Genomic DNA, 20098 nt, shown 5'->3' on the forward strand with positions numbered 1-20098 from the left:
ATGCAAAGGGGTTGGAAAAAGAGCGAGGAAATCCGGCCGGCGAGGCGAGCAAGGCGTCGCGGTGTCCTTTGGAATTAAGTAGTTACGGCGGCCCTCAAAGGGTGGCTGGTCGGAGGACCCGATGCCTCGGCAGCTTGCTTCTTTCCCGCGAAAACTCTTTAAATCGCGCCTGCCTCCGGCAGGAGTTTATTAAAAGGGTAAAGTTCGGGGCCGGAGTGGCGCGGGTACCGACACCCCCCGGGGGCGGAGCCCGCTTTAATATATTTTGATTGATAGGATTAGCAGCCACTTAGCGCCGGTACGCTCCGGAAACTATGTACGAAGCCGGAGAGAAAGAAACGGGGTCCTTCCGTGAGAGTGGTTCGGTGTAAGGGACGTTCGATCCCGTGGAATGAAATTATCGACTCGGCCCGGACGGGAGTGCGGTGTCGATATCATGTGTTCTTTACAGCTGTACTCGTTTTTATTGAGCGGGGATTTTTAGATTTTATCGGGCTCCAGGGAAATGAATGGCCCTTCCGAACGTGTTAACACTTTCGCCGAAGCTGGTTATTCCGTCCGCGTAATGTTCGAGGATTCGTAACGGATACTCGAGTTATTTTGCTTTCTTGTATCAATTTGATGGTGGATGCTGGTGTTTATGTTGTTTGTAGCATTGATATCGGTACTGTTTGCCATTTACGAATGATTTAGTCAGATAGCAAGGAATTAGTATACAGTTTCCTTTCTCTGTTATTTAAGCATTTGATATATAATTTCCCAGAATCTGCTTTTGTATACTTTAAAGAATCTTCGTTTGCAAAGGGTTAATATTAACTATTCATTCTATTCGCATCGTCCCCTTGCACTGAATTAGACAGAAATAATACACGAGAATAGATCTTACTCTAACATTTCATACGAAGTTTCAAATAATCTGTAATCGCTATACCACAAGCAAATAATTCAGATTCAACACACCGATGCTCAAAAGGGAAAAAGCGTCGACATCCGTTCGAAGGCATCATCCGCGAGAACAAGCGTCAATTAATAAATAATTCCCAAGTCGCCCACGCGTACCGCTCTTCCGAATCTATTATCTCGACTCCGTCGAGGAATCCCCCCCCGTCCCGTATCCAGCGGCGGTCCAATTACCGCGTATCTCTCCGCGAAGTGTCATCCCCGTCGAGTCGGCCGTAACACAGACGCCCGTCTACACACATCGAAACCTATATATCCCGGTTTTTCAGGGATGCAAATGAATTCCGCCTTGCCTTTCGTAATTCCATAAATTCGTTGTTCGTCTGAACTGGCTGACAGACGGAAAGATGGCGAAAGAGCCGGGGCGAACGGAGGGGGTGGAAGCGGGAACCGGATGGTGGCGACGCGGTAAGCCGTGTTACGGAGCACGGGAGAGACGGAGAGGAGGCGAGAGGAGGCGAGAGACAGCCGAAGGATGGGGGTACAAGAATAATTGAAGACGAGTTTCCTTCGGTTCGTGGATAGGGGATGGCTGCGCGGCGTCAGGGGCGGGTTGTTGATGGAGGCAGCACCAGATGTTATCTTCCTCCTTGGGGTGACGCCATCAACTTTTAGACAATGCGAGGACTTTTCGGCGAAATATCAAACTTCGGTCGCGTCTTGTCTTTCGCCGCCTCGCCCCCCACCCCGGAGCCGCCATCGCCGCCAACGCCGCTCGGCCCGAGCCTTCCACGGTATTCCGCGAGCTCGAATTCGCGACGCGGATTGTTATTAAAATGTAAATTTCCCCGGGAAATTTGTTTCTGTCGGGGAACGAGTTCGCCTGTGATTTGAACTTTTGCGGGTGAATAGTTTCGGGGTTGATATTCGCTGGAGAACGGGGGGCATTAGGCTTCCCGAACCTCTCGAGCCGAACTTTTCTAATTCTCGCGTTAATGATCTTTCTATGTTCTCTTTATACGAGAAATCGTTAGATCGTGGTGTCCAATTGTTTCCAGTTGACGTCGAGGAAGATTACTAAATTACTTCAAATTTTCAACCTTTGCTGAGTTAAGTCTATATCTACACCTCGTCGAAAGATATCTCATCTACATCTCATCAGAGAATGTTGAATATTTCCAGCGAGGAACTTCCGAGCGTTATCTTCGAAGACAATTTGAAAATCCCTCCCCCCTATCGTCTCTCCGCCGTCTCCACACGCTCTCCGAGACAAATACCAACTTACACGGTACAAGCGTATTATTCACCGAGCGATTATACGATCGACGCCTCGGCGAACACGATCGTCGCCTAGCGGCCGTTCGAGCGCGAGTTAAAAGAGCCATCCGACTCGTCGCGGACGGTTAGGGGGAGGCGCGGGGTCGCGGAGATAGGGCCAGGCGACCCTCTTTTTCTCCGTGGAGCGGAGGCAGCGGAGAGAGAGCTCGGCGATTATGGCCGTTCGAGTCGTGGAAAGGAATCGAATGATTTGATCTCGACGCGATAAGAGAGTCTCGAAGGTGAGCCTGCGTCAGACGGCGAGAGGCCAGGGGGTGAGGGGTGCTCGAGTGGGCCGGGGGGAAGAGAACGGGAGTGAGGAGGTGGGACGAAGGAAGGTAAAACACGACCACTTCCAAGGGGAAGCAGGGGAATCCAGGTAGCTCGAGGTTGGAAAAGGAGACTCGGACATTTCCGATGCAGAGCCGAAGGAGGCGAAGAAACCAGCCGGCAAGGGGTGGCTTCGTCGGGGGCGCGGGTGGGTCAGGAGGTCGGAGGACTTTATCGACGCCGTCCTACTCGTAAATTGAATCAAAAGGAGCGAAATGAGCAGGCGACTGGTCGAGGGAGGTTCGGCCGGGGGCTGCCGGGGGGTTGGCATTTTAGCCGGAGTTAAAACGGCCCTTTAATCAATGTCCCTTCTTAACTACAAGCCATGAGATAAACGACCGGAAATGACGGGCCGATAAGAAAATTGCTTACCCGACGTCTCTAGGGAATTGCCTCGATTTTCCAGCATCCAGCGCGAAAGTTCGCCGACCCCCCTCGCCCCCGGTTTCTTCGTAAATCGTTATCAAAATGGATGTCCCGGCCCGGTGTCCTGTCGCGACTGCGTCCCGGAGGCAGGCGCTGATAGTTCTCGCGCGAGCGAGAGTTTCTCCGGGTGTCTAGGTTGGCCCGTTGTAAGCCTTTGTTGTCTAATAGCCAGCGAGACGAAGATTTACAGTTGTTCAGGGAAACGGACGTCATTTGCGTAGATTGAAGCGCAGGATCGTTTCGCAATCGTTGACGCTTTAGTTCTCGAGTAATGCTGTTGCAGTGAATAGGGAGTTCCTTTGTTTTCGCGAGCTGTTAGTAATGATTCGGTGACTAGGTAACAGCGTAACGTAAGAACTACGGTGTCATAATTATTTCTAACGCGCTCACTTTGAAATCATTGGAGTTTGGAGTGTTCGATCAAGGTTTCATCCTTTGAGAATAAAGTTATATTTTTTTATTTAAAAAATTGGACGACTATAGACGGCATTCACGTGTTAAAATCATTTCTCCCTACCATAAAGGAATAAGTGGCATCGCAACGTTAAAAATTCTCGTGGCAATTGACGCGTTAATCATTCCAGTTGCTTCGATTCCCAGGAAACGGATCGGCCGGGAGGTTTTTCTCGCCGCGTGCCTCCTTTTTTCGTTCGGCTCGGCCCGTTTCCCCGCGGACAAGGAAACGCGAGAACGTTTTAACCTCGACGGTTTACGAGAAAGCGTATTCCGCGACGGGAATGGCTTGTTGAACCGTGCGGCAGGTTACACCCTCGTTCACCGCGACGACTTATTGCAGATATCAATCTCTGGTATGCGAGAGAGCCCGGCACTCTCCCGCATTTGCATGCACGGGGCCGCTTCCCCCGGCGACAGGTGCAACCCCGTCTCAGATAAGTCCGCATTTTTGTGCCAATTATTGGCATTTCGCGGAGTCCTGCCGCCGCGGATAAGCGGCGAACCTTAACGAGCTTCGTGGCATAATGCGTTCTTCTTTGTTCGCGGACTCTCCGCTGCGAGCCGGCCGCAGGTGCTGGCTCGCGCGATCCCTCGATTTGACGAACCGGCCATTTTTCGTTGTGCCTGAATCGCGACGAAGCATCTTTCTTAATATTCCGACTGCGTACAATTTATCGCTACTACGGAAACGTCGGTTAACACTGGAACTCCCGAGCAGTCGAGTTTCTCAAATTTTCCGATAGAAACTCTAAAGGTGTAGCTATGGAGATTTCTCTTGTAATCTTCGTATCGCTAAATCAATTTCTCTAGTCCCTCAAAGAAGCATCTCTTAACTCTCCAAAAATTGAAGAGTTCAGGAATGTGTCAGTTTGACGAGGTTCAAATCCGATCCCCTAAATCACGGGCTAACAGATAAACGATGACAGCGATATACCCGGTCACTTTGCATCGTAACACCTTCTCCAATCTCTGAATCAGTATTACGCATTCTACATAGTACACCATACGCATCGAGAAGAAAACGAGCGTAAAACAATCGACACGCTAGGGGAAACCATCAGCCGACATGCCATTGGTAGCAGCGAGTGGATGAACCCCGCGGAACGTCTCCATAACGCACGCCTGTTCTTCCCCCATAAATCGTCCCCACGAGGCGGGACAATAAGTGCTCGAACGCCTCGAACACGGCGTCGAAAGAGATACGAGGTCGACGCCGACCTCGAAATTGAAACAACAAGGGTCCGAACGACGCGACGCGGCGCGGCATGGCGCGGTGCCTGACGAGCGACCGTATCGTTGATATTCATCCGTTCCGGGCAGCCTGCTATCGATGGACGCATCGGAACCGCGGAACCGTGAGAACTGCGCGTCCCGCCGGCGTCGGAGGAATCGTGGGATGCGGCCGCGCCTATCTAATCTGCCACAACAAGTGGCAGGAACGTTGTCCGGCCCGGTATCTGGAGCAGGCCGTTGCCGGTGATCCGCTAGACCACTGACGGCAATTATCATGCAAATGGCGGGCCGTTCCGTGGCCGCGGAATCGCGAGCAATTGAAATCCAGTGGAAGACGCGGACGCCGGAACGGCCGCCATTTTACTGCTACTATGTATGTACGAACACGGCCGTGGAAAGGAGGGGAACGCGAGCGGAGACAGCTGTCGCGGCGAACGATTAATGCTACATTCATCTACCGAGCGATCGAATCGATTCACTTCTACATGCTCCCGTTGTTTATAGTTTAGGTTCGTTGATCTTTTTCATCGATTATCGAACGCGCACCTGAGAATCTTAACCCTTTGGCTACCGTGGAATTGTGCGTCAATGAGTGTTTCCAAGAAGGTGTATGGAATCTGTGGAAACACTGAGTTGAAGTACATTAAACCAATCTAAATCAGGTTCATATAATATATGACAAGAGATGCAACGTTGAATTAGAATTCACTTAGGTCAGATCTAAGATTTCCTGCAATTGTCAACATTTTATAGGTGCTAAGAGTGCATCTAACCAAGTTTTCGAAGCGCCAATAGTAGCCAACGGGTTAATGATTCATCAGAAAGACATTTTGGCGTCGGTAACCTTCGGTTTTACATTCCTGAGTATCGAATCCACGATGGATCGTCTAACAAACATAAACCTTGACACCCACAGTAGGACAAGCATTCAAAATCTACCTTAAGGATGGCCCTCTACTTTAATTAAACGCTGCCTCGTTAAGGGTAGCGTGTTTAGAAGGTAGAATAGAGAAACTCTGGCTCATAGAGGACGCAGCGTTTCATACGGTGATAGAAGGCAGACGAGAAAGAGAGGGCGAGGAACGCGAAACAAAGAAAGAAGGAGGAAAGGAGAGGAATAGGAAGAGGCTGGAAGTGAAAGGAAAGGATGGGCCGGTGGTAACGGGTTCCGAGGGGAGCGAGAGGACATCGTGGCGGAGGAACGAGCGGCTCGACACGCTGTTAAGTATGGGTTTACGGCAGATACATATCGCGACGTATATATCGCGTCTCAGCCGAGGAACTATGCGCCGCTGTCGAGGAGGTGTCGGCAGCCGAGCCGGTACCGCTCCTAGAGATGCCTTCGATCGGGCCATCCGCGATGATTTATTTAATTACCGGGTGAAGGGTATCGGTATCTCGCCATTACCCGGCTCGATACATTACCACGCCGAGGTACAGCGAGGTATCGGACACGCGACGCTCGCCGAGTTGTAATTAAAATTAGTATCTAAGCTCGCTAAGTAGGCGACTAGCTCCATTTTAATTGCGTTACGGTGTACCGATACCGTGTAGATTCCTCTGTCGACCAGCCTTTATTAGCTGCGAGAGAAAGTAGAATCGGTGTGATGACCTCGGAGTTATTTCGCCTGGAGCGTTACAATTGTCTCCGAAATATGGATCACTGCTCCAGTAGTCTCAGGTATTAAGGGCTTATCGAATAGTTGCACTAGGAAGCTATCGATATTTCACAAATCAAATATTCCTCTCCAAGCAATATTCAAATCAGCATTCTCGTCTAATCACTCCCAATAGAAATCCACTCGAGACGCAAAGCTCCGTCGAGCACTCGGAAAACCGCAGCAACGCACGAGCGGAGAGAAGCAACGAAATCGAAGGGAGCATCGTGTAGCGACAAACCGTGCAAAGAGATCGGAGCAATCCACGATCCCTTCCGCGAAGCAAATTCCTGTCGCGGTGGATCGCGGTGTCGAGCACATTCTGTCCCGTCCCCGATCAGTTCGGTATCGGCGCGAGGCAGATCTCGGCTCGCGGTCGGTTCGCCATCGCGCAGGCAAAGGTCCGCGTCGCATTCCCCCGAGATTTATACGGGGAGCGGCGACGGGGTCCGGGACACGAAGACCGTCGACCGGAGCGGAGGGCTCGGAGGGAGAGAGAGCCGCGAGGCAAAGGGCGAAGGGTTGCGTCCCCGTGTACACGGGAGAGGAGGCGCGCCGCTGGAACAGCGACAAATATATCGAGGTATTCCCGAGGAATTGAGCCGCGGGCTGCAGCGGCAGCTCTCTCGCGGTGCCGGCGCTGCGGTTTTACCGCGGGGTCACGCGAAATATGCTCGTTCCTCCTTCGACAATTTGATCCCACCGGCCAGATAGCATTGTGGTCCCCCGGTGAACGCGCGGGCGCGAGCGCACGCCACTCCGACGGCTGCGAAACCCTCGGTGCCGGGCGACGGGCACGTCCGCGGCCCTCTCTCTTTCCGGCGTGCCCGTCTTCGGGATCTTCCCTCTTTATCGGCTCCCCGGGGGATGTATTTATATACCGCGACCGAGACCCACCGATAGCGCCCTTTTCGGAGTCCGTACTTAGCCGGATGGCATTCGGGCTTCCATGTTCCCGCGTGGTTATCCTTGCGTGCTACGCTCATACTATTGTACCTACCCCGTTCCCCGGGAAGAGCTGGTTTGCTTCTTTTCTGGAATCCCTTGGTCGTCCGTTGTAATTAGGATTTGGCTTTTTGGGTATTCGTTGTCTTATGGTTTCTCGGTGTTTTTAGAGGGTATTTTGGAGGGTATTTCGAGTGAGATTGGTGATTCGTTTTAGATGGATGAGTTGGTTTCTTTGAAGGTTTGCGAAGGTTCGAAGCGATGGTTTTTTCGAGGATTGAATGTGAAGGACCGTGTCGTTGGGATATGGGTCGTTTATCAAATGGGAATATTTGAATAAGGTATAAAGATAGCTGCGTCTAGTGACAAATTAAGCTGTCCAACCTCCAATTTCTTTTCGCGAAACGAGCCGTTGCATCATTAGAACAGCTGTTACACGGGGACCGAGTCCCCGGGGCCCGCAGATCTTCTCTCTGCATCACTGTCCCGAGCCGCTTTCGGCGTGTCTCGGTCCGCGGCCGACTCGGCGAACGATCTACGCGACGTCCCCGCATGTTTTAACACGTGTTTCGCGCAAAAATTCGCTCCGCGATCCGACGATAAGCGGAGGCGATCTTCTGGCGCGGCGGGACGCGCGCCGCCATTATACTCCCGCCGCGATTTTTGGATCCGCCACGCTGTAAATATTCCCCGGCCACGATCCTCTCTGCACACCGGGAGATTCCAATACTCTTTCGTTGCCCCCTCGGGCCTCCGCCGCCGCCGCCGCCGCCGCCACCCTTTCCCGACGCGTCGTTTCGGGAATGTCGCTTCGAGATTGCTATCGGGGCTCACTTCTGCGTGAAACCGAGGCTTTGCCCGTGGTTTCACGGGCTGACGGCGGACTCCGGGATCACGCTGGAATTAGGTTCTCCGCGCTGCCGGTATCGTACTGCCGAATAATCGAAATACTGGCCCGGAATTTAAACGAGCGCCTCGAATATCGGCTCCAACTTTTGGCTCCCGGATCGTTGTCGGCGGCAATTAACCCTCCGCTGCTCGGCCAACTAATTTGCCGTGGTGGCCGCGTGAATTCTGATCCGGGGAAATTGATATGACGAGCAGATGGTTATCGAACTTTTCAATCTTTCGAGATCTTACGAGGATTTCGGTAGATTTTCGAACTTCCAACGTGGAAATTCTTCGAGAGTCCTTGGCCTCGTGCGGTTGTCCTCGCGCTATCGAAGTACCGCGCTCTTCGAGATCCTCCAGGTACGAGGATCCGGGCGTTTTCGAGCTCGCGAACTGGAATTCGTAGAGATTCCTCGGTTCGAAAGGTCGAATCTAGCAGCATCACGCGTAAAAATGGATACTTCCGTGAACATCTGCAGTCTATGCATCAAGCCTTTCCAATCTTCGCGTCGCTGAACGTTCAGACTCCGTAAAATCGTAGTTTCGGAACATTTGCATGTCGAGCGCGCCCGTTTATTTATCTATTGCACGCGAAACTCTCGACGGCTAATGTAGCGAGCAGCGAATTTCGCGTAACCATAATTCAAGTCGCGGCAATCCCGATCCCTGACGCGGTCGCTTTATCATCGCCGTGTTAAACCATTTATTTCGCGACTGTTTCTCTCCCGCTCCCTCTCCGTCTCTTGTTTTTTTTTTTTAATTTCGTTTCATGTTCCCGGTGGTTATTTTTACGGACGCGCGCATTCAGTGCTCGCTGCCGGAGACACGTCATAAAATACATGCGTGTCGCCGTTTCAAGTGAACTCGAGAGCACGCGGAATCCATAAAAGTGACGAAGACACAGATTGCCGGAATGGGCCGCGTACGCGATCCGGGTCCCGCTTTTCCCGACAATTTCCACGCTTTTTTCGCCGATTTATCAACCGGCGAAGCAGCCGCAGGGTCTCTGCATTAATTACACCGCAGTTCCGTACAAACCTCCGCGCTTTTTTTTTTTATATATCCCGGCCACTCGTGCGGTGTTCCCGCCGACCGAGAATTACCATGAATTTATATAATTCGCACGCGTTCGTACGGGATGTTTCGTCTCGCCGATATTTTAAAGAACTCCGGCAATTTGTATTTCGAAGCCTCGCGGCGCTGCGACGCGTGGAAGGTATTTTTAACCGTTTCGCCGCTGTGCGAACGGGACCATCGATGCTAGTACACACTGAACTGTCATCGCTATTCAAAGTTTCCCAGTTTCGCGACAAACGTATGGAACCTCGAGTCATAGTCAGTCAAAATCTCCATCTGTCACCGAGAAACGAAAGAATAGGTATTCAGTATAGAACGCGTCAACGTCGCATCGAGTCGAGTGGAATTCAAGTATGAAATTTAATTGCGAAACAAGCCTGTTCCCAATCTTCCCCGAATCTAGTCGATTCGCGTGAATCATTCGGTCATCACGCACGTGCACACGATCGGCCGGCATCGGCGTTCCCAAGCGGCCTGCGCTCGGCGACGCTACCGACGGCGAAAATACTGTTACACGGGAGCATTATAGGCAAGCAATCGCACGATCGCGCCTCGGATGAGGGGTTGGTTGTTAGGTACGCGACCGACTCGCCATAACTCACGGGCAGCCGCGAATTATGGCGCGGCCGCGGCGACGACGCACGCTCGCACCTGGAAAACGGCGAGCGAGCGAGCGAGCGAGTGAGCGACCCGGCCGTTCGAGATTCAGCCACGATCATTTCTCACCGGGGTACTTAACTCGTCGAGGAAATATTGTCCGACTTTGGGACTGCTTTATTAGGCTCGCTCGACGACGCGATGAGGCACTGCCTTCGGGATCGCTGCACGCTTGACAAACGATTTGGTCTTATTCGATCTCGCCCGCTTTCTAAGATCGCTGTTAAGGAACTGGTTTAGATTGAATGGGCCGCCGATTCTGACACGTAATAAAAGGAACACGATCACCGACTCGGACGTCGCGTCCGTGTCGTTGTTGATGGCACCGGGAACTTCGCGCCGAATACGAGCTCGGTTTAATTAGATTAAGAGTATACAGATTCAATTAGATAAGCGGCTGATATTTCGAAAAGATTCTCTTTCGATAAACACCACGGAAGTCTTAAAAGACTTAAAAAATGCACACCAATCGAGTCAAATCTGGACTTAACAATCATCCCCTTAACTCTTTGCACTTGGGAGTCGCCACTTGGTTTGATACAGTAAAATTATATGCGTCACTATGTGAAATATCAAAGTAAAATAGTTTTGTCTTCAATTTATAGATTAAATTGTGTACATTAATCGCAGCAAGCATCGTCTATATTTTACCAAAGAACGTCGAATGTTTCCAGTGAAAAACTTTCGAGTGCAAAGGGTTAAAAAACAGAATACTGCGTGGAGACCAGATATCCGTATTCCAAGGATTCCCAGCGAGAAGCAGAAGATGCAAAGATTGTTTCCAAGGAACGCTAGGCGACCGTCCACCATCTTCCCCGAACAGTCCTCGAAAAAGAGGACGCGAACGTCTATCGCTCGGTAGGTTTCTTCCCAGGTGTATTAGCTAATTGAAAACGAACGATCCTCCCCCGAATGGTCGTCGAAGCACGTGGGCGTCCGTCGCGTATCCTTCTGCCGGTGGCGGTGTGCAAACTCGCAGCTGCAAGAAATTCGCGCCGTAATTCACGCCTCACGGTGCCGCGACGTTCGTCCCCTGGCCGACCGCATTCGCTCACGTCGGCGGTGGCCGCGTAGCTTTCGCCTTTTTCGCGGCGGCCGGTGCCCCGAGCGGCCGGCTAATAGTCTAATTAGTCGCGGCCGGACACCGCCTTATACAGGGCGACCGCTTCAAGGTGGCCTGGCTACGAAACTCTCCGCCGATGATGCATTACGCGGAGACGTGCGCGTATCCCGATCGGGAAGTGTCGCGGCTAAGGCCTACCGTCGCCGCGTTTAGACCCGCGGCCGGCTCGCTAATTGGAACTCCGCGGGCTCGCACGAGCGCGAGGGACCCTGGACCCCATTTGCATGGACGAGAGTGATCGACTAGGGACGGGGCCGAGGATGTGTGAAATATTAGCTCGTTCCTGGTAAGATAAATTATCTCAGTAGCTGTAGAACTTTCATTCTCCTTTGGAATCTAGATTTTGCGATGCTGGGGAAAAAGGATGCTTATTCTCTGCTTTGATCTAATTAGATGAATCCGTACGGTTTGTAGGGATCAGAGATTACTGATTCTGGGAAAGTTGACGATGGAAGTAAATCTTGATAGTTTGAAACGTTAACACTGCTAAACGCTCATCGAATTTACACAGTATCAATTAACAGAGCCGAAACTAAAAAGTCAAGATTCTTCGTATGTCATTGTCTTCCTTATATCTGATACATCCAATGCAATTCGTTGGATGCCAAGGCAATTATGCTTTAACCCTTAGCACTCCAGGTTGTTTTGTAATCTATCAGCAATTGCAACTAATTTTTATAGTACTAGCGAAAATGAGAAATGCTATAACAGTTCTTCGATTTTTTTTCCTTCTTAGTAGAAAATTTGGATGTGTGGAAAATCGAATAATTTTAGGGTAGTTTCTTTAAGGTTCATTAAAATATTTAATATTATAACTGGTGCAATATTGGAGCCTATAGAGTTCAAAGTTTCTGTAAACAGTGGTGTCACTCGAATTTGAGTAACGTGGCAGTGAAACGGTTGAATTCCGTATGAGACTGTCGTTCCCGTCATTTCGATCGGGCAGGTCGGCCGCGCTCGACTTCGGCCGACAAAAACCGGGAACCGTCGCAACTACACCTGTTACCCTTCGATATCCCATTGCGATACGGGAAACGTATCAAGAAGGGCCCGGCATAAAACCGGCGACTTGCCGCCTCCTGGACCCGGCGAAAACGCAAGCGGCCCCGTGGCACGGCGCTTTTTTCCTCGCCGCGGCCGTGACTCGGCTCGCTAATTAACGTGGCCCCGGGCCATCAATTTGAAATTGATCGAGCCTTTTTTACCGGAAAGTGATTCGCGGCGGGCGCACGTGATCCACGGACACGCGAGACATCTCTTCCGGCGGCTGTGTCCCCGGTGAATCCTTAAGGGACCCGAAAGTACCCCGGGCCGCGGGCAAAAACGAGGATCGCCGGAGTTTCGCGGCCCTCCCGGCTCCCCGGGCCGATCCGTCGAATACATCGCGGATGACGCGGCAGAAAATGATATCGATAAATCAGGGTGCGTCTAGCGACGTATGATTTCAATTTAATAAAGTGACTTGCTGCTCCGGGGGGCCCCGCGCACAAAGAAACACGAGAAACAATCTCTCCCGCGTGGCTTGTTTATCGCTGCGGCCGCTTCTTCGTGTACCTCGCGAGAAGAACCTTCTCCCCGTGCCCGCTGCCTTTTTGGGGAATAGTTTATTTGCCCGGGCCGAATGGGATTTTTATTCATCCGGAGGAGAGTCGAGATCGCTCGGGGAGATCGGTAGCTAAATGAGCGAGACACGTTCGAAGGTTCTTTTCATTACAGAAATTGAAGTTTCTTTCCGTTCGTTCTCGGAAACGATCGCCGGCGATCGAATCGGCGCACCCCGCCCATCCTACGTTCACAACGGAGCCACATAAATTCAGTTGAAAGTAGAACCGCGGTAGTCTACGAACGCACAGCTCAGCAGTCACGGAAACCGCGGAGTCCCAAGAAAGTAGAACCACTTACATCGTTTATCTCCCGGCTCCGGCGTTCCTAGCGTCTACGGTCCGCGGTCTACACGCTCTACATCCAGCCGGTCCAGGCTCTCCGTGGTTCGACCGACTCGCTCGAAAAGTTGAGAAAACACGTCTCGGTCGGAGCATCGCTGCGAGTCCCATAAAACCATAAACGAAACTAAGGTCTGTGAAATAAGACGAAGGGCCGGTCGGTACGTGTTCGGCGAACCGTTATTCCCCAGGAGAAAGAGGAGAAGAGAGGCCACGCCGAGAGAGCCGCGGATACGGATGGAAGGAATTCCGAGTTAGTTAGCGACAGTTTCCTATACGGCGCGCCTATTCGGTGGACAGGTGTGAAGCGTGTGCGAACCCGCCGCGGTACACGCACGCGTGAAACGGCCGTGTTAACACGCGCGCGAATCCGGCGGGCACAGCGGGGCGCGGAATCACCTCTCCGGAGCGGTTCCAACCTCCTCCCCGGAGTTTATAATGGAACCGCGTCGTTCCCGAACTTGCTACATCTTGTTGCTCGTGTTTCGGGCCCGGGCCACGGGGCTGACTTAATAGTCGACGAGAAATTGCCGGGGCGCGGTTCCAATTCCTGAAATCGCTTCTTACGGCGAGCTCTCTCTCTCTCCTTCTTTCCTTGCTTTCCCAGTCCCCTGGAACCGCTCGTCCCTTGTCTTGCGATTTTCTTGGCGTCTGGCCTCCCTGGAATTCCTCGTGTAGCGAGCGAATGTTTGAATGAGTACGAGACGCGCGCCGAATGAGTGAGAACGAATGGGATAGAGCGACAGGCGATGCGAAGGATTGGTGTATGGAGAATGAAAGAATGTGTGTTGCTAAATACGAGGAGAGGAGGAGAGTCAGTTAGTTGACCAGCGAAAAACGGAATAACGCGTCGAGAAGAGATTGCGACGTTCGGTTCGTTTGGGCAAAAATAGTTTGAATGTTGAGACTGGTTAGGGATTGATAGGCATATCGGGAAAAATAGAGGAGATTGTTAGAAACTACAGTGTCGCGGACATTCGAAATGTAGAGCAAGTCTGCTGTTTTAGTGCAGGACGGTTTCCCTCTGGGGGATACGCCGAATTGCTGTGAAACGTTCAAACAGCGCTGCGAGTCTCAATAAATTGAATAGATAACGTTTTAGTAACTTCTACCAGCACGCTCAACCTTCATCGAGCTCCATCCTAGACACTGTAGTTCCGATGAATTTTCTTGCTACAGAAACTAGAGCATTGCTGTGATAACTATCGCCTCGAGAACTACGGTATTGCTTCGGCAACTACGGTATCACCGTGGAAACTACAGTTGCAAGCTACAACGAAAAATTAGGATTCACTCGCTTCGGGAACTAGCTGGCATTAATGCAGAAAATACGTTGAGCTACGCGTTCCCCTCCCCGTGTTCCTTCACCCTCCTCGCTTATTAGAAATTTCTACGGGCAGCTTTGTTTATGCGACCAACAGGCATTCGTTATCGGTCGACAGCGTGACCGACATGTCGGACAGCTCGACGCACGTACCGAGCTGTCGATGGTATCGTTCGACGGGTAGGTATCAGCCAGACTTCCTGCCGTGGAGGAGCACCGAGCGAAACGGCGCGGTCTGCTCGAAATATCGCGGCCTCGATGGCGGCTCCGTATCTCACCCTTGTTCCGTGGGGCGCGTGTGTGCGTGCCAGCTCTTCCTTTCCTCCGTCTCCGCCCCCGCGAACGCCCCCTTCACGAATTATGCGGCCCGCGTGCCGGGACACCTGTGCACCGAGCACCTTGAACCCTCTCGGCCATGCCGTGTTGCTTTGGATTCGATTCCCGGTGAAACCAGCCGATCTGCAATTGGAAAACGATCGTTTATTAGACGCTGCAAGCTTCTTAGACTTTTGTCGTTTCTAGATTGATTCACCCTTTGCGGTCGAAAGTTTTGGTGAGTTTAGTAAGGTTTTTTTAGAAGTTTCTAATATTGAGTTTTGTGGTTTCTAGCTTGACTAATCCTTTGTGGTCGACAGTTTTAATAAGTTTAGTAAGGTTTTTTTGGAAATCTCTAATACAGAGCCTTGTGGTTTCTAGTTTGACTAATCCTTTGCAGTCGAAAGTTTCAGTAAGTTTAGTAAGGTTTTTTTAGGAGTTTCTAATATTGAGTTTTGTGGTTTCTAACTTGATTAATCCTTTACACTGAAAAGTTTTGCATTAGAAATATTCGACATTCTTCAGTGATATAAACGACATTCGCATCTCGTATGTATGTAAGATTATAAATTTGCTATATCAAATCAGGCGGTGACTGAGAGTCACAGGTCGAGCGCGAAAGGTTAAAAGGTTTAATTTGACAGCGGAAGCTTCCGGTGATCGCTCGAAGTCCGATTAACAGATTTCAAATGGGGATTTTGTTCGAGAACCTTTGGCAATGTCGGTGGTAAATGTTTGATAAAGCGAGAAAAGCTAGTCGGTTTATGGATATTTTCGGAAATGCTCTTCTAACGACTATCTCTCTTCTACTGGGAACATCGATGCGTCCTTTTCCCCTGGAATACAGGCTACCAATTGCCTGTACTCTTGTCTTTACATGCAACTTTGATAGTCGATGTTGACGTTGATCGATGGCGCGGCACTTTATCGTTGACACGACGATATGCCAGGTGTTGCGCGAAATTCCTAGCGTTAAAGCTCTTTTTTATCAACGTCTGTGCTTCGCGGGGGCAATAGCTCGTTGTTATTAAGGCCCTCGTAGGGATTGTGTTACAACCGGTGACAGGAACACGACTACCTTGATGAATCGTAAAAGTATTTACGTCTTGCTATGCAAATGTTAACGGTGTAGGCGAAAACTTTGCTCGATAATTTGCAATATTGTAAGCTCGCCTACTTCTACCTTCGCGATAAGCGTCGCACGTGAAACAAACCTTCAGAACGCGTTTAAACATGGTCTCCTATAAGATTAACACTAAAACTACCGAGCAGTTGAATAGTAAATTTAACTATATATTTCTTGAATAACTTCTAAACATCTATCTTTTTAATAACTGCGAAGAAACCAGGAGAACGTTTCGTCTGATAAGATAACCCCTTTGCACTCCAGAAGTTTTTCACCGGAAATATTCAATATTTTCTAACAAGACACAGACGACATTTCCTCAGATTGAATTAATAAATCTCACATGCATCGAGGAGAACTATTTTCGTGCATTGATGCATTATACAAAGTTTAATATTAAATACCAAAGTATCCAATTTCGCTGTGTCAAATCATTTGGTGACTCAGAGGATCCTCTCAGAATCAGTCAGAATCCTAATCTCCAAAGTGATTCGAATTTCCAAAGTCGTAGTTACATTATTCCACTCCCTAAGAGAACTAGATTTCCCAAAGCGAAGATTTCAAACTACATCGTTCCCGAACTCTCGTCTGCAAACAGCCGAAAAACCGAAAAACAAGCGAGTCCTAGTTCCGATCTCCCTCGGCCGGTCCAGTTACACGGGGATCGTCTCGCCCGATACCAGAGCCGTCTGACAGACAGGCGCAGCCCTCTCGCGCCGAGAGAGAGCAGGCAAATTTCCAGCGCCGTGGAACAGCCCGCAATCTCCGTGGCCGCGAGAGGAGGACCCGGAGGGCCGAGGTGTCGCCTCCCTGTTGGGGCCACAGGGGACATAATCCCCGAAAGTCGCGCAGGCTGGATCGCGCCGTTCACGAACATGTGTCTGACATTTTTAATCGTCGGATTAAAATAACTGATGCCAAGGTGTAGCCCTGGAATCCATTATCCGGCGGATGAGCGGGACGGCCACCCAAAGTGTCGCGTGTCCCCGGAGACCTGCCATCCGGAGCCGGGCCATTGCTAAGCTCTCCCCTTTCCCGGTGTCCTCTCTTTTGATTCCGCAGGGGGAGGCGCGACCAAGCCAAGGCCAGAAATACGCTCCGAAGAACAAAAGAATCAAGAGTGCGCCGGAGGTAAGCTGCTTCCTCGAACTCTCCGAATATTAAGCGGTATAATCGATGATATACAGCCCCGATAGCTCGGGAATAAAGCTCGAGTTCTCGGTTTCTTCGCTTTTTCCCTCCGTCGTTCCAGCTTCTTCGTTTTTTCACGCTCGGGTCGGGAATCTCGAGACCGGTACCGTTAATCTTCGTCCGGGATTTCGGGAATAATTTCCTTTCCGCGTGAACGCGGCGTTAGACGGAGGGCCGGGCTGCAGTTTCGAATGATGTTTGACACGGGTAGATGGAGCTTTGCGTCGAGTTGGGAGTAAATGGAAGTTCAAATTTCGTGTTAAGGATTTTAATGTAGGATATTGATATTGTTTGAAAGATATTGGGACGGAGGAGGGCATGATGGGATCGTGACACGACGGAATTAATTACCGTTTGGACCAACCGTTAGAGTCGGAAACACGGTAGATTCTAATCGCTCAGACCCGTATTCCTACCGGCAATCAAGTTTCGAGCAACGGACGGTACTTTGTAGCATCTATGGGAAAGAGACTAGTAGCCGGTCTTCGTCTATTCGGTTTTTATTAGTTTCTCGTGAGAACTCCGACGCTTATCCGCGTGCCATCGATTTAAAGCAGGTACTTTCACTAACAATTATCGGTTATGTAGTTCACAGTTATTTCCAGATGCCTCGCGGAGTTTCCTTCTGTACCGCTCAATTAATTAATTACTAAAATGTGTGTTATTACTCCGGCGGCGTATAGGCAATTACCATAGTTATTATCTACATAGTGTAACTTTGTGTTCTCGCCGGGTACTTTCCCAAGGTAATTAATCTACCCGCTTATTTAAACCGAGCGTCTGCCTTTCGTCGGAATCGATTCCAACAGTTTCTGCGAATCGAGCCTGTGATTGACGTCGAGGCGAATCCGCGTAACGTTACGATAATGAATTTACAGCCCGGCCCGGTAATTGGCTTTATTTAAATAGCATCGTAACGATCGGAGCTCCAGCGCACGGGGAGAGAGATCGTTCGAGTCCGCCAGTTCGACCGTTCCGTTCTCCTAGACAAAGGGACGAGAGCGTGGGTAATGGCAGAAGAGAACTGTTCGCCGGTTTACACGTGTGTACGTCGGAAATGAGGAGCTCGCCTAGGGCAACACAGCAGCGATCGAGAGATTTCTTTATTGCGGAGATAATAATGATCAGACCCTCGGCTCCGCCGACTTAAGAGCTGCCCGAGGCCTCGGTTTACCGGCAAATTACTCGGCATCCTGCACCCACCGGTGTAACAGTCATAAGCCTATTTTAAATAAGCACCGGCTGCCTCGTTAGGCCATGATCCGCTGCTCCTCGGCCCGCCTAATACTCTTGCAAAAATTCGACCGGCCTCTTCCTCCATCTGCTTCGCCCTGAACGCCTTCGAACTTTCACCTTTTCATTCATCATTTTCAGAAGTAACTCAGCGTCGTTTCGTTCCTTTCATTCAACCGTATATATCTTTAGAAACAAAACGCGAGTGACAGGGAATATCTTGGTAGAAAATCGGATTGTTATGTATATAGTTAAGTATAGTTAATAAGCCACCGATCGACGAAACTTCGCCATCTTATAAATTACTCGAAAATATTCAATCCTCCTTTATGTGTCACGGAAATTTCGGTATTTCGCTTATTGATTTCTTAAATCAAATATTCAGTTATATTCAAGAATTTAGCCATTAGATTTTGATATTGTTCTTTTATTCTCGCTGCTGTTCAACGCGTACCATTCACATGCTCTTAAAAATAATTTCTTACAGAAATTCTTATGTACCATACGCGATACGTATAGCACCGATCGTGTCAGACGACATCAAGGAGAAGAGCCGTAGCTCCGCGTAAAAATCAGTCCGCGAGATCAGGTGTAGTCGGCGGGATCGCGCAACATCTACACGTTCCCCGAAAAGAAGATCATTATCTGGCCGTGAGCACGATCATTCTCCGGCCATTAGCCGCTAAATGTTGATCTTTTAACCGGTAGCCCCGCCACGGCGCGTAATTACGACGGTGAAACGCGGTTGGCACCTTGGGAACCGTGGCTGATATTCATTACGTCGACGGCGGCGGCGGCGGTGGCGGCGGCGGTAGCGGTCACGCGAGGACATTTGTCATTGATAGATGTGTGCACAACCGACCGGGACGAGGAAAGATAGAAGGAATGGTGGCCGGGGTGCAGCAAAGGGGGAGAGAGGGTTGCGACAGGGCCGTACTTCCGGAGGGCGGTACCTAGCAGAGGCTGCCCGCCAGGCCGATCCACCGTGTGTGTGCACGTGCGTGGCCTACCTGCATGCACAAGTGTTCCAGGTAAACCCTATCGGCCGGCGGCCATGTTCCCTTGCACTTCTGTCGCACTTTCTGGTACATTCGCGCACGCACGACCACGCCGACCGGCTTCTGCCGGCCGACGGACCCCGGAAGGTCGACTCAGGTATTCGTCGCTCATTCCTGTCCGCGCTCCGATACGAGTGCACCCTTTTTTGGCACCGTTTCGTGCACTCGGCGATTTCTTTGAAATTACTTTCTTCGAAGTTCACCGGACGCGACGTTCTTCCGCGGAATCGTTCGACGTCTTCGAGGAGAGTAGTAGATCAAAATGACCTATTCCTGAGTTCTGTGTGGAATTATTAGAGATAATGGATATTTGGGAAATTGTCGAAGAGATTGATTTAGCGATAAGTGAATTTTAAATTGATCGAAGCTTCAGTGGATGCACTCTTGGAGTTTTTATAGGGGAATTTCGAAAGTTCGATTACTTGGTAGTTTTAGTGTTAAGTGAGACTTTGTTTTTTTTCGCTGGTAAGTTTGAGGAATTGGTTCTTATGAGTTTCATGTTACGATGGAAGGAGTGTATAGTGTCAAAAGAATGATATTATTTTCGGAGGAAGTTCCCCAATTTCGTTTCTCAATCGGAAACACCGCGGAAATCGGACGAATATTAATCACGGGGATATTAAAGAGCCGCGTCGAATTAAGCGAGGACCGGGATGAGGCGCGCATTATTCCGCTGAGATTCGATTTGAGCTGGAAAGCGTGAAAATAAATATTCAGGAGCGGTCTGAAACTCGATTCGAACGCGGCGACACGTCCGCCGGCGGAACTTTCGCCACGAGAAAATAAGTACAAATAGAGACTAAAGGTAAACGGTGGCTAGTGTCGACGAATGCCTATTTTGCAAGCTGGTAGCCGTGTTCTTCCTTCCAAGAAACCACTTGGACGTTTACCATGA

General features: G+C 50.3%; 1 long non-coding RNA gene across 6 annotated transcripts in view; it reads right to left on the reverse strand.

Annotated features, from left to right (window-relative positions):
• The window catches only part of LOC116424993 (uncharacterized), a 120354-nt gene that overhangs the window by 11734 nt on the left and 88522 nt on the right, over window positions 1-20098 (reverse strand). For 2 of the 6 annotated variants that reach the window (XR_004234612.2, XR_012998951.1), the window contains one exon: window positions 14559-14739. The exons of 1 other annotated variant lie outside the window; for it this stretch is intronic. This is a non-coding gene — a long non-coding RNA (uncharacterized LOC116424993). Of the gene's footprint in view, window positions 1-12915; window positions 14740-20098 lie in introns of all 6 variants that reach the window. 3 more of the 6 variants (XR_012998954.1, XR_004234611.2, XR_004234610.2) reach the window with 3 other exon arrangements.

This window comes from Nomia melanderi, chromosome 7 (assembly GCF_051020985.1).
Source record: "Nomia melanderi isolate GNS246 chromosome 7, iyNomMela1, whole genome shotgun sequence".
Classification (NCBI taxonomy): Eukaryota; Metazoa; Arthropoda; class Insecta; order Hymenoptera; family Halictidae; genus Nomia; species Nomia melanderi.